The sequence below is a fragment of the Equus asinus genome, chromosome 9 (assembly GCF_041296235.1).
Source record: "Equus asinus isolate D_3611 breed Donkey chromosome 9, EquAss-T2T_v2, whole genome shotgun sequence".
NCBI lineage: Eukaryota > Metazoa > Chordata > Mammalia > Perissodactyla > Equidae > Equus > Equus asinus.
This window is the reverse complement of record NC_091798.1, coordinates 38090120-38104605: the sequence shown is the minus strand read 5'-3', so window position 1 is coordinate 38104605 and position 14486 is coordinate 38090120. Positions and strand designations below refer to the sequence as shown.

At 43.8% G+C, this 14486-nt stretch overlaps 1 long non-coding RNA gene across 4 annotated transcripts in view; it reads left to right on the top strand.

Moving 5' to 3' along the window:
• Nucleotides 1–14486, top strand: part of LOC106836972 (uncharacterized) — a 42087-nt gene that overhangs the window by 1140 nt on the left and 26461 nt on the right. For 2 of the 4 annotated variants that reach the window (XR_011505797.1, XR_011505796.1), the window contains exon 1: nt 4805–4898. This is a non-coding gene — a long non-coding RNA (uncharacterized lncRNA). Of the gene's footprint in view, nt 1–1425; nt 1572–3487; nt 3613–4804; nt 4899–7943; nt 9654–14486 lie in introns of those variants that run through there. The other 2 variants (XR_011505798.1, XR_006534502.2) reach the window with 2 other exon arrangements.

Sequence of the window (14486 nt, the reverse complement as noted above, 5' to 3'; positions counted from 1 at the left end):
GCTCTCTCCCCTAACCTCCTGCCCCCTCCTGCTCCTCCCGCTGCATCCTGGGTTTGAACTGGTACCACACCCATTCTCCCATCCTCTTGTTTTGGAAGTAAAATTGGCTACTTAAAAGAATTGTGGATTCATCCCGTGCAGTGCAGCTCTGGTGTGGACCCATGTTTTTGTACTCTTTAATATGCCCTTGCTTTGGGCAAACACCCTCTCCCCAAGCCCAAAAAATGCTGCTCAGTCCACGGGGTTCCTGTGGGTTTGGTGGAGCTGGCCCTACCCTTTGACCTCGGATCTAACCAATCAGAGACCTCCATGCCCCTGCCCATGATTGGTTCAGGGTTGGGCAGACATGGAAGATACTAACCCGACAGCCATTCACAGCCTCCCCTTTCCCTTGCTGCTTCCCATTGTGGCTGCTGGAAAGTCAACTACTCTCCCAGTTTCTCTGAGCTAGGGTGTGACCAGGTAGCCTAGTTCTGGCCAGTACAGCCTGACCTAACATCCGTGTCCATCTTCCTCTATTTTGTATGTGGGATGCCCGCCACAGCATGGCTTCCCAAGCGGTGCCATGTCCGCACCCGGGATCCGAACTGGCGAACCCTGGGCCACCGAAAGTGGAACGTGTGCACTTAACCACTGTGCCACCGGGCTGGCCCCTTAAAAATTTTTTAATTGTGGTAAAAAGCATGTAACATAAAGTTTACCATCTTAACCATTTTTAAGTGTACGGTTCAGAATTAAGTACATTCACATTGTTGTGCAGCCACTCCCCAGAACTTTTTCATCTTGCAAAACTGAAACTCTATACCCGTTAAACAAGAACCCCCATTTCCCCCTCCCCCCAGTCCCCAGCAACCACCATTCCACTTTCTGTCTCTGTGAATCTGATTCTCTAGATATCTCATATACATGGAATCATACAGTATCTGTCTTTTTGTGACTGGTGTATTTCACTTAGCATAATATGTCCTTGAAGTCCATCCATGTTGTGGCGTGTCAGGATTTCCTTCCTTTTAAAGGCTGAAAATTCTTCCCTTGAATATATACCACATTCTGTTTATCCACTCATCTGTCCATGGCCACTTGGGTTGCTTCTACCTCTTGGCTATTGCAGAATTCCTTTTAAAGGGGGAAACAACAGGGCTGGTCTGGCGGCAGAGTGGTTGGGTTCACATGTTCTGCTTCAGCTGCCTGGGATTCACTGGTTCCAATCCGGGGTGCGGACCTATACAGCGCTCATCAAGCCATGCTGTGGCAGGCATCCTACATGCAAAAAATGGAGGAAGATTGGCACAGATGTTAGCTCAGGGCCAATCTTCCTCACCAAAGAAAAGGCGGGGAGGGGGGGATGAGAACAAATTTAGTAATTTTAGGCTCCTTCACAAGGGAAAAAATATAATAAACTGCATGATTGTGTGGTTCAAATAGTAAATGGGAAAGCAGATGAGAGCCCTGAGAGAGCCATGCAGAGTGGAGCTGGATGGACGTGGGCGGCATATCCAGAAACCGACGCCAGAACCACACTGTCTGGCTTTGAATCCCAGCTCTACCACTTACTGATCGGCTAACTTCTGGTAAGTCACTGCATTTCTTTGTGCCCTAATTGCTTAATCCATAAAATAGGAAAAATAATATTTTCCTTATAGTATGTACTATTATTACCAAGAATAGTTACCTCAGGGAGGAATAAATGATTTAATATACATGTCAGGCACTTACAACAGTGCCTGGCACACAGTTAGCCGTCACTAAAAGATTGTTATTGTTACTAGGGTTTTGAGATGGGCTTCGAAAGAGAATTAGGATTTGGTCATTGAAGAGAAGGAGGGAGGCATTACAGACAGGGATGATCAAGACATGGAGGCACAGAGGCCGGAGGAATAGAATTTCCAGATTTAAGAAATAAAAACACAGGACACCTAGTTAAATGAATTATTTCTAATAGCCTATGCATTTGTACTTTGAGATAAAAGAAAAATATTGCATGAGACATACTCTAAAAACATTTGTTGTTTATCTGAAATAAATTATAAATATCTAAATTAAAGACCTCTCATTATATTTCCCTGGTGATATTTCCTTTGGCTTTCCTTAATAGTTCCCTGTTTTGCAGAATTTGCTTATAAAATTCCTTGAAGTTATATAGTCTATGTTCTATGTTCCATTTACATTTTGACATGATTTCTGCAGTGGTCATATCCAACTTATTTTGTTCTTGGCCATTGAACATTCATTAATGAGAAACTGTGCTCAGCATTAGCATTCTGAGCCAGTATATGGAACATGTACTGGCATAAAGTTCACAGCTCTGAGAACTGCTCTTTAGTTTGATCGGTTGAAGCACATAATGCCACCGTTCATAGCATCACTTCCTTTCCCAGTCTTCAGGATTACATTGCATCTCTTGATCAACAACTTTTTAAAATGTCCACTAGCAAAAAGGAGCATTGTTATCCATTTTTATTCCTTTTTTTCTACAATGCTACACATGATGAATTCCACTTGTTCCCATCCTGAAAGAGTATTTAGTAACATTCATGTAAAAGAATCGAATTTTTCAATGGATGAAATCCATTTCAAAAGATGGTCACAGCAAGTGCTGCAATAATTATCCAGTTTGGGACAAAATTTATTTTCCTGTTCGTTCATAATGTTGTCCCTTTTAAGAACAGCTTTGGTAATAAAGGGGATAAATTTTTCATCAATTCTTCTTTAACACATTTAACAAGTTCCTTTAAGCCACAGAGTACTTCAATAATTGTTTGCTCTTCTTTCAACTTGCATAATCCTATTGCTAAGTTGATACTGAAAATTATGAACAAAAAATAAGTGACTTCATTCAATGCATTATTTTAAAAGTCAACAAGAATTTTGGGGTCCTTTTCTTCAGAACTGAGGTATAATGTCAGTGCTTCAAATAAATGGGGGATGTTCTTAGTGGCATTTGTTAAAGAGAGCCAGTGGGTTTTATGAGAGAAAAGAAGACTACTGAATGCCAACAAAATCACCAAAAAAATCCTTAAATCACTCGGAACAGTATAAATGCTGAAGTAGGAGAACAATTTCACGACAGTTACTTCAATCTCAACAGAAAAGACAGCAGATACGACAGAGCAGCATCATGCAGAGTATGGGCAGGATAACCTACACCTTCCACAGACCTGCCCAGGCTTTGCTTCAACTTTGAAGAAACACCGTTGGTGCTTTTATGCAAACGTCTACCAAAAGTTGTATTTGTATTATCTCCAACAAAAGTAGCAAAAAATGTCTTATTAACTCTCTGTATATAAACAGTTATATATACACATTTAATCTGTACCATTTGGAGAGTTTGGATATATGCATACACCTATGAACCATCACCACAGTCAAGGTAATAGACACACCCATCACCTCCAAAAGTTTCCTGTGTCCCTTTGTTTTTGGTGTTTGTGTGTGTATATCATTAGCTCCACTCAGTCTCTGCAAAAATTTGTTACTGTTTCTACAGTTTCATCCGGAAGGGATTCCACCTGCAAGAGCCTTATAAGCAAAGCTTTTTTCACAGGAAAAATATTGCACAAAGAAAAAGTTTCCACGCTGTGATTGCTTGCATTCTGGCTATGCCATAAAAAGGTGAGACATTTAGATCTTTGATAATAATAAATGGAGCTATTACATTTTTATTATGGCAGATTTCATCTTGGAATTTCAAAATTTGCTTGCAATTTGGAAACCAGAAAGCACTTCTAGTAGTAGTACATTCAAACAGTTATTTGAGCTGAATGAATGATGATGATGTACAATGTGGATGGCCAGTACATTTCTGCTGCGATTATATCATCTTCTTCATTGGAATTTTGTTGTTGTTTTTTCGTGAGGAAGATTGGCCCTCAGCTAACATCTATTGCCAATCCTCCTCTTTTTTTCTCCCCAAAGCCCCACTACACAATTGTGTGTCACTCTAGCTCTTCTGTGTGGCATGCGGCCACAGCATTGCTTGATGAGCAGCGTGTGGGTCCTCACCCAGGATCCAAACCAGCGAACCCTGGGCCCTGGAAGTGGAGCACGCAAACTTAACCACTTTGCCACAGGGCCGACCCCTTAATTTTTCTTAATCAAAAAAATTTGTTAGTTTATCACTTACCCTAGTGCTAGTTGAAGAAATCATACATCTCTTATGCTTAGCTGTTAATATATGTTGGTTTATGTCTGACATTCCACCATTTTCTATATTAAATGAATAACTGCATACTGCAGAAAACTTCGAAAGGAATTTTTCCTCGTTTAATAAATATCCACTGCTCCAAAAGTTCAGCACAAAATTTATGCTTGCTTTTGGGTACTTGGCATTTCAAACATACACAAATTTAAAAAAGACAAACTACTGCAAGAGTCAAAGAGATTGAATTTGATAGTTTCACAGCTGTGACTGTGCGTGTCACTCACAAGTCCAACTGACCACAAACAGAGGTCCAACTGTGAAAAGGGCTGCAAATTTTCGGACTAACGTTAAATCAAACTTGACATTTGATGCGATAAAAGGTGAATTTCCTGTTTGCCTGGAATTGAGAACTGTGCTTTCGAGGCAAAGTCTCTCAACAAAGCCAGAACGGCTTTTCCGGAAGGTTTCGGGGAGCCTGGCGCAGGGTCTGCCTGACCGTGCGAAAAGGAAGCTTTTAGGGATGGAACACGTCCGCCCGCGTTAGCGGCTCCCCGGAACAAGGCTGCCTCTGACTGGCTGACTTTCTGGCCGGTCGCTGGAGTGAGGGGCCTGCTGATTGGCTGTTGTCTAGGAGCCGGGGGCTGCCGCTGATTGGCGGACTTTCCGAAGCCTGGGGCTGTCAGGGTTTAGCTCGCTTTCAGAAGCATGGTTCCTGGGGTGAGAGGATTGCTGATTGGCTGATTTTCAGAACAAAATAGTAAGTTATCTCTTATTTACAGTGCTTACTGTTCATGACTAGGGACTTCCCTGAATATGAAAATAAGTGCTTTTAATTATCAATCTCGCCTTTAATGCGTCCCTCAGTCAAACCTGCAGGAGACCATAAGGAATTGTCCGGATCTTTATTTGTGGAGATATGCTTTTCAGTTAGTGTTGCCATTTAAGTGATTTAAGCACCAGTGATTGTGTAGGAAAAAGAGCTCTGAGGCGTTTTTGTAATTTATTGAAAAAAAGTTGAATACAACATTCAGGGTGTTCTGACAGCCAATACAGCACGCAGGACATAATACAGGACATGTCTTGTATATGCAGGCAACTCTTTGGGGAAAGTGCGAGGGGAAGAGGAGGAAACCCAACCCCCAACAGAAAGAAATCTAATTCTCATTTCGTTGTAGAAGGGCATTCATTGCAGCCCTGCTTGTTAAAGGAAAATATTGGAAACAACCTATATGTCCATCGGTCAGGACCTGGTTGGGTAAAGTTTTGAGCACCTATAAAATGGAACACAATGCAGCCATTAAAAAGGAGACACAGTTCTGTGAACTAACATGAAGACCACCACAATAGAGAGTTAAGTTTTAAAAAAGCAAGATGCAGAACTCCATGTATGGTATCATTTGTGCTAAAGTGTGCATGGGGGTCGTGGAAATAGGAATAAATATATGTCCCTATATGCATAGACTATCTCTCGAATGATGTTCAAGAAACAGTTGTGATGATGTCCTCAGGGGAGGGGAACTGAAAGGCTGAGAGGCTGAAGGGCAGAGAGCAGAAAGAGTCTTCCTTTTCATGGCATGTCCTTTTGGTACTCTGTGATTTCTTTAGCCTTTGTGAATGCATTACCTTTAGTAAACAATTTTAATTACTTTTAAAACAATGATTTTTAAAACATCCAATGTATGACCTGGGCATAAACAAGAGGCACAGGTTTCACATGTTTGGGATGGGACAGGATGTTTTCTGAGCCTGGTGACCCTTCTGCACCAGGGTGGACTTCTGAGGCTGGCTGACCAGCTGTGTGGGATGTTTCCCATGTCTGCAAGTCTCCCCACATCACAGAGCACAGGAAATAGCCTGGGGCTGGGAGGGAAGTGATGTCATCCCACATAGTAAATGACAGAGAAACAGAGCTCACAGTAAATGCACTAAATTGCACAGGTGGCCAAAGGGAACAGGAACCCTCTAATCATTCTGTGTAGAGTTCATTTCCTGGGAGCTCTCTGCTGCTGATGGAAATAAAAACCAAGCAAGGTCCTTGGAATTTCATCGCTGGCTGGCTTCTCGTTTGGGAGTCAGTCTGCCTTGAGGATAATAGCTGCTTTCCTGGCAAAACCAGATCTCTGCCGCACAAAATGTATGACAGATAGTATGACGAAAACTTTTTTTTTTTGGTGAGGAAGATTGGCCCTGAGCTAACATCTGTTGCCAATCTTCCTCTGTTTTGTATGTGGGATGCTGCAACAGCACAGCTTGGTGAGTGGTGTGTGGGTCTGCACCCAGGATCCAAACCTGCAAACTCCAGGCTGCCAAAGTGGAGTGCACGAACTTAACCACTACGCCACTAGGCCAGCCTGAAAACATTTGAAAATAGAGGGATTGGGAGAAATGGAACCTACTGTGGCAGATAATCACCATCATCATTTCAGCTAATATTTACTGAGCATTTGTTATGTCCTAGGGACTGTTTTGTATGCATTATAATCTTGTGTAGTCCTTCGAACAACCCTATGAGGTAGGCACAATTATTCCAGTTTTACTGATGAGAAAACTATACAGAGGTTTAGAAATTGACCCAAGGTCACATAAGTGGCTGATCTGATTTGAATCCAGGCCGTCTGTACTCCTAGCCATTCGAGCATACTGCCTCCAAAAGAGGGCTTCTTCAGCACAGCCAAAACACCAATTAAAAGCATCAAGCATTCGTTGAGCGCCTACTGTATGCCTGGGGCTGAGAAAGGTGCCATGGGAAACATTTGGTGTTCCTGAGTACCAGCATAGCTCCTGGAATGTGATTTTTTAAATTGAGATGAAATTCACATAACATAAAATTAACCATCTTAAAGTGAACAATTCAGTGGCATTTAGTACACTCACAATGATGTATAACCATCACTTCTATTTAGCTCCAAAACTTTCATCACCCCGAAAAGAAACCCCCTACCCATTCAGCAGTGTCTCTCCATTTTCCCCTCCCCTCACCCCTGATAACCACCAAATCTGTATTCCACCTCTGTGGATTTACCTATTCTGGATATTTCATATAAAAGGAATCATTTCCATTTTGTGTCTGGCTTCTTTCACTTAACATAATGTTTTTGAGGTTTACCCATGCTGTAACATGTATCAGTACTTCATTCCTTTTTTTTTTTTTTGAGGAAGATTGGCGCTGAGTTAACATCTGTGCCCATCTTCCTCTATTTTATATGTGGGACGCCTGCCGTGGCATGGCGTGACAAGCGGTAGGTAGGTCTGTACCCAGAATCTGAACCAGCGAACCCCAGGCCACCAAAGCAAAGCGCTAATGTAAATGCTACACCCGGCACCTGCCGGTCCCTTCATTCCTTTTTCTGGTTAATAATGTTCCATTTTATGCATATACCACAATTTGTTTATCCATTCATTCAGTGATGGAGCTGTGGGCTGTTTCTGCCTTTTGGCCGTTGCAGATAGTGCTGCTGTGAACATGTGTGTACTTGTGTACACGTTTGAGTACCTGTTTTCAGGTCTGCCTGTCTTCAGTATACCTAGGAGTGAAATTTCTGGGTCATATGATAATTCTGTGTTTAACTTTTTAAGGAACCGCCAAATCAGAATGTGATATTTTGATATTAGAGTCTTTCCTCAGTACCTTGACTTTCTCCTATCCAAGAAAAGCAGAGAGCTCCTTTCTAGGGTGAATAAGAGAAACAGCATGGTGTGGTGGAGAGAAGATGCAGCCTGACCTGGTTTTGAATCTCTGCTCTGTCATTTGTTGATAGCATGTGTTATAAGCCTCTTTAAAGTTCAGTTTCCTTATCTGTAGACATGGAGATGATCACACCATCCATCCATTCATTCAATGAATCTGTTGAGGGCTTGTGGGCCAGGCACTGGGGATAGAAGGAGCCACCGTGGAGTTTACAGAAGGAGGAATAAGGAGAGAAAAGGAAGACCTAGGAGCAAATTATTTTTACAAGGGGAAGAATCTTCTTGTCATGAGAATAATCACCCCCTAATCACGAGTAGGCCGTGAATTCATCCAGGTGGGCCTGCATCTTATTCCTGTCCATCCCCAGCAGCCAACATGGACCTACAGAAAGAGATATGTCCTTGTGGGTTCCGGGATGGCAAGCAGCAGAAACTGAGCGGCTTGGTTTAACAAGGATTACTGGAAGAAGATTGAGAGAGCACCCAGAATGGATGAAAGAAAAACTGACAGCCAGTCCTCTGGGAGGCCAGGAAGAGGCCAGGCAGCGACATGCATCTCAGCACCAGCGGCTTGTGGCTCTGGCTCCCCTGGGGCTCTGCCTTCCATGACCCTGCTCCCACCTGAGAGCTCCCTGCTGAGCTCCCAAGGCCTCACTGCCCCAGCTCAGGGCGTGTGTGGCACGGTGCTGCTTGTAACTGAAGGTTGGGCTTTGCACAGCTCCAAAGGGTTCCTTCACGTCACAGTCATCAGAGGTTTGAATTCTCATTGTGACCATTTTCTAGCAAATAACAGTCAGGTGTTTTGAGGAAGAGTGTCTTTGTACAAAGTCACAGTTGGGGCTAAAAGAGCAAAACCTCGTTTGGGACTGAGTAAAAATCAGCTTAGACTGAAAAAGAAATAGCCGGCTGGGAGGACAGAGAAGATAAAGCCAGCTGCAAAGCCAACAGGAAAAAATGCTGCTCCCAGAGTCATGCAGCAGCTGTGAGGTGGCTAAAGGACTCCTCTTTGGGTCCCCTCCGGTTTCTGACCTACGATAAAAGGCAAAAGCAAGGCCTGCTTTGCTATTCTCATCTATTTCTGGGAATGCTCAACCGCTCAGCCACCCTGCCCCATGACCGCATTCCGTCCCTAGTTAATCTCTGCTTCTCTCAGTCCTGAGTCCGAAGAGCAACCAGTCAGAACTGATTCCTGCTTCCCTTTCACCCTCCTTGGAATCCTTGAGCTGAACCCAAAACTTACAAAGGGGCTGCCCTCCTTTCATGGGTCCTCTCGAATGCCACACCTCACTGCATCCACCTGCAGGCTCCTTCCTGGTGGCCTTGGGCTAATTAGGCTTTCAGGGGACTATCAGGGGCTGGATTAGACGACTGTTATTGGCAGCCCCGCCAGGACCGTGGGATGGAGGGGAGAAGGTCCCCCAAAGGAAAATGGAATGCTGTCATCACGAAAAGGTGAAAGTCTTGGCTATCCGGACCCAAGAGGTGGCTCCAGGAGTAGGTGCTCAATTAATGCTAATTATTATTAATGAGGTCATGTTTTTAGAGACACTGCAGCAAATATTTTATAAAATTATAGATGATAATAATACCTGGGGCTGACCCTAGTGTCACAGCAGTTAAGTTTGCACGTTCCAGTTCGGTGGCCCAGGGTTCGCCAGTTGTATCCAGGGTGCAGACATACGCACGACTTGTCAAGCCATGCTGTGGCAGGCATCCCACATATAAAAATAGAGGAAGATGGGCACGGATGTTAGCTCAGGGCCAATCTTCCTCAGCAAAAAAGAGGAGGATTGGTGGCAGATGTTAGCTCAGGGCTAATCTTCCTAAATAAAAAAAAAAAAAAAAGCCCAATAATGATTGTATATTTGCTGTGTGGCAGGCACTGTCTGTCTACAATCTCATTATTCTTTTTTGAATTACTCTGTTTCTTTTTTTTCAATTTTTCATTTATTCTTAAAGCAATATTTTATAGGTCTCTGCAGTTTCTAGGACATGCTCTCTGTGCAGAGAGAGTCATCTAGCGTAAATGCTGGACGCAGGTCGCTTCCAGCTCTGGGTGCTCCCTCAGCGATTACGCTGGCCTGGCAGCACCCCTGGATCCCTATGGATCTTCCTGGGGATGTGCAAAGTCAGAGGTGGCTACAGACTCAACTGGCCCTACTTCAGGACAGAGGGCTCACTCTACTCTGGCAGCAACGATAAGGAAAACGACCATGAAGGACACTCGTAAGCTGCTTTACTACGTGCCAGGGCCTATGCTAAGAGCTTTGCATGTTATTATCTCACTTACTCAGAGCAGTCCTGTGAGGGACGTGCTTCCTCATTTGACAGATGAGGAAACTAAGGCCTGGAGACGTTTCTTACTAGGGTCACACAGCTGATGAACGACAGAGCAGGACTTGAACCTGAGGCTGTCTAGAGCTCCTGTGCTAAACCACAAGGCTACATGGCTTGACAGACCTGCGACCATCTGTAAATGCGGCCTCTGTTTATATTTTTGTCCTTGTTTATTTATGCGCTTGTTCCTATGTGAATATGCTTTTAATGAATTAATGAATAAAGCACAGTGCCTGGCTGATGAGACTCATGCGTCATTATTATTACAGTTACAAATGGATGTTTTCTTGACAAGTATATGAACCGAATCCTATTCTCTTTATAGGTTTGGCTTATGATTCTCATTTTGTCTTTATTGCTCAGTGGTGTTTGGTTTGCCGTGGCTCTTAAATGCTCTCCATCTCTCCCCTGAATGCCATCTGCCAAACTTTTCCCTCACACTCTTAATGTGGCAAACAAACACTTACGGGCAAGCGCCTAAAAAATAAAAGTGTCCCTTAGGAAATTCTTTTGGGAAGGGAGGAATCCTGTTCTCATGGAATAAATGAGTCATCACCCCCTAATTGTTCTGCTCATAATCTCAGGAGTCCCCGCCAGGACTGGGGGAAGGAGAGGGGAACAGAGACTGTGATGGCTGTACTGCAGACGGGGGAAAGCGCAGAGGAGTCTCTGCCGCTGAGAGTAGCCAGAGGGGCTGAAAGTGTGGGCTCCAGCCATTGACATCGTGTGGTGGGCAGCTGGGTGAAAATGCAGGTTCTGACCCCCACCCCAGGCCCGCCGAGGCCCTACCTCTGGATATGGTGCCCATGAGCCTGCATTTAGCATGTTTCCTGGTGAAGAGCTACAGTCTTACTTTAATATCAAGGGGAAAGAGGCTGGGGAAGGCTGGGGTCCCAGTCAGGGGAGCAAGTATGTTTAAATAGTGCCTCATGGATGGCTGCCTTTTTAGGAGTCTCCTGATTTTGCTCTCACATGTCTTCACAGCAGTTTTCATCATGCAGCGCTTGCCTTATGAACATCAACTTATTACACTGCTGTTCTAAGACTCCACGTCTGGAGAATGTGATGGGGGAGCAATCACTCTTCCTGCTTCTCTCCCCAGACACGTTTCTGCTCCTAGAAGGCTGCTTGCACAGACCCTAACACCTTTCCAGGTCCTCCCCTCTTTTTCGTATTTCTTCTGGTCTTTGCTATTGCTCTTCCATTGTTGGTGCTCCTAGAATGTGTGAAGACCCTATTCCCTTTGTGAAGTTCAGAGATGAAATTCATGTGAATCACTTCATGTTTGCAGTTGAGGCACAGACGGTTTGTACCTAATTTAGCATGGACTGGATTGAGAGAATTGGAGCTTGTGTGTTTATCCTCTTGCCTGGCCTTCCCCTCCCTCCTTTCTGCATTTGTTTCTCTCTTGTCTCTAGCTCCCATTGCAGATTTCATTTATCAGTCTGGTCTGCCTTGGTGATGCCGACATAGGAGGCAGGGCTGAGTCTGTGCCTGGCAGGGGGATTAAGAGGAGGCTTTAGGGGCGTTGTGGGAAGAAAGGAATAAATGCATGTAAAATACCTTGCTACAACTCAACAACAACAAAAACAAACAACTCAAATTTGAAAATGGGCAAAGGACTTGGATACACATTTCTCCAAGGAAGATATACAAAAGGCCAATAAGCACATGAAAAGATGCTCAACATTGCTAACCAGTAGGGAAATGCAAATCAAAACCACAAGGAGATCTCACTTTGCACATTAGGATGGCTATTATCAAAAACCAGAAAATAAGTGTTGGCAAGGATGTGGAGAAATGGGAACACTTGAGCACTACAGGTAGGAATGTAAAATGGTGCATTGCTATGGGAAACAGTATGGCATTTGCTCAAAAAATTAAAAATGGATTTATCATATGAACCTACAATTCCACTTCTAAGTATATACCCAAAAGAATTAAAAGCAGGGACTCAAAAAGATATTTGTATATGCATGTTCATAGCAGCATTGTTCACGATGGTCAAAAGGTAGAAACTACCCAAGTGTCCACTGACAGATGAATGCATACACAAATATGGTCTATACATATGATAGAATATTATTCAGCCTTTAAAAGCAAGGAAATTCTGACACATGCTGCAATATGGATGAACCTTGAGGACATTATGCCAAGTGAAATAAGCCAGTCACAAAAGGATAAATACTGTAAGATTCCATTTATCTTAGGTAGTTAGAGTAGTCAAATTCATAGAGACAGAAAATAGAATGGTGATTGCCAGGGGTTGGAGGAAGGGAAAAATGGAAAGTTGTTTTTAATGGATACCAAGTTTCAGTTTGGGAAGATGGAAAAAGTTCTGGAGATGGGCGGTTGTGATGGTTGCACAGCAATGTGAGGGTACTTACTGCCACTGACCTGTATACTTAAAAACAGTTAAAATACTTTAAAATGTGGTAAAATGTATATTTTACCACAATTTTAAAAAATGGAGGCCATAGAGTACCTACCTTAAGCGTTGTAAATAACAGCCAGTATTTACTGAGCCTTTACTGTGTGCTGGGCTCTGCTCTAAGAACTTTAACACGTATGTTTCATGTAATCCTCACACAAACTTTGAAGACAAATTTTTTCTTTTCTTCTTCTTTTTTTTTTTTTCCATTTCATAGATGTAGAGACTGAGGCCCAGAGGGGCTAATGGCCAATCACCTAGTGAAAGGCAGACACAGGTTTGAAACCCAAACCTGGTCCAAGTGAAGCCTCAGGCGTGACTCCTTAGAGTAGGGACTTATCTTGGCACTGCTGTTTCCCAGTGCCTAGAACAGCACCTGGCACGTAGTAGGCTTTTAATAAAACATGCTGACTGAGTGAGTAACTCCGGAGCCTGTGCTCTCAACCTCTCTGCCAAATGAGATCATGCATGGAGAGCACCCAGCATCGTGCCTGGCACACAGTACATTGTCAATAAATAGCAACACTTCTCATTACCATTATGGCCCATCCATATGGTGGGGAGCTCTGAGGAGGGATATCAAATGCATCCCCCAAGGCTGTCCTGTGAGCCAGGGTGGGCCATCAGAGTGGCTTGTTCCTTCCGCAGCCCACCCCTAGCCTCCCCTCCCTCTTGGCTTCCTTTTGCCATTTTAGTGCTTTTGTTCCTCTGTTCCCGGTTGGACTAAGCTTCATTAAGAACAAGGAGGTGACGTTTTTGTGTCCCCGTCTACACCGGCCACACACCGGGCTCTGGGCTTAAAGGGCACTGGAGGAATAGTGGGGAAACTCCGTGTGCTTTCTGAACTCGGGGGCTTCTCTTCCCAGAGGGCACAGTGGGCCCCAAGGAACTCACGCCCAGGCAAAGCCCTTACTTCCTGCTTCGTCTGCAACACCCTGATGGTTAGCTGTGGTATCCGAAGGTAATTCTATGCAAGTTGGGAAGCATTCTGGTCAGAAACAGGAAAAAAGAAAAGAAAGGACTTGTGGAATATTGATAGGAAAGACAAATTCCCCAAATGATCTACTAATACACTTAAGAAAGAGGGCGGCCACTCAAAGTTAGGGTGCTGCTCCACATCTTTATTTGTTCCTCCAATGCAGTGTTCATGGGTGTGCACTTCCCCATGGCTTTCCTCTCTGTCCGTCCTTCAGCCTGTCAGATGGCCCCGCCTGTGCTCAGTCCTGTAGGCAGTCGTTTTGTCTTTGGCCTCACAAACAGGAAGTGCCCACATGGGGAGGTCTGCCAACCCGGGAAGTGCATGGCTCTGGGGTGTCCCCTGGGTGAGGAGTGGGGGCCTTTTCCCTTTGCCCCAGGAGAGCAAAGAAGAGTCTCTATTGTGACTACAATAGAAGCTCCTTTGGAGAGAACTGTACCGTTCGTTTTCTCTAAGGTCTTGGTTTTTTCAGCAAATAGATAATTTTTTTCCAACCAGCCAGTTTCTGATGCCTCTTGGAGAGATTCTAAACAAATTGCTGATCTTCTTTTTTTCCTATTTCACCCACGTGGATCAGTCCCTGGAGTACCTCCGCCTTCCCCACTCCAAAAAGCCTAGGTCTGCAGGATCATTTCACGGAGGGAGGGTGGTGTATAAACTACTGTTTTCTAACATTTAAAAATTTGCATACCACTGCATGATTTTTTGGTTGCTGTATCTATGTACCCTCTGTATTACTTACTTAATATTTTTCTTTACAGTCAGCTTTTAAACTTTGGCATTACCCTAATCAGTTATTATCTATGAAGTCATGGATTTTATGTTTCATTGTATACATACACATATTTACACACACACACTTTTAAATAAATAAACAGTAAAAAAAATTACTGGTATACCACTAAAATCATCGG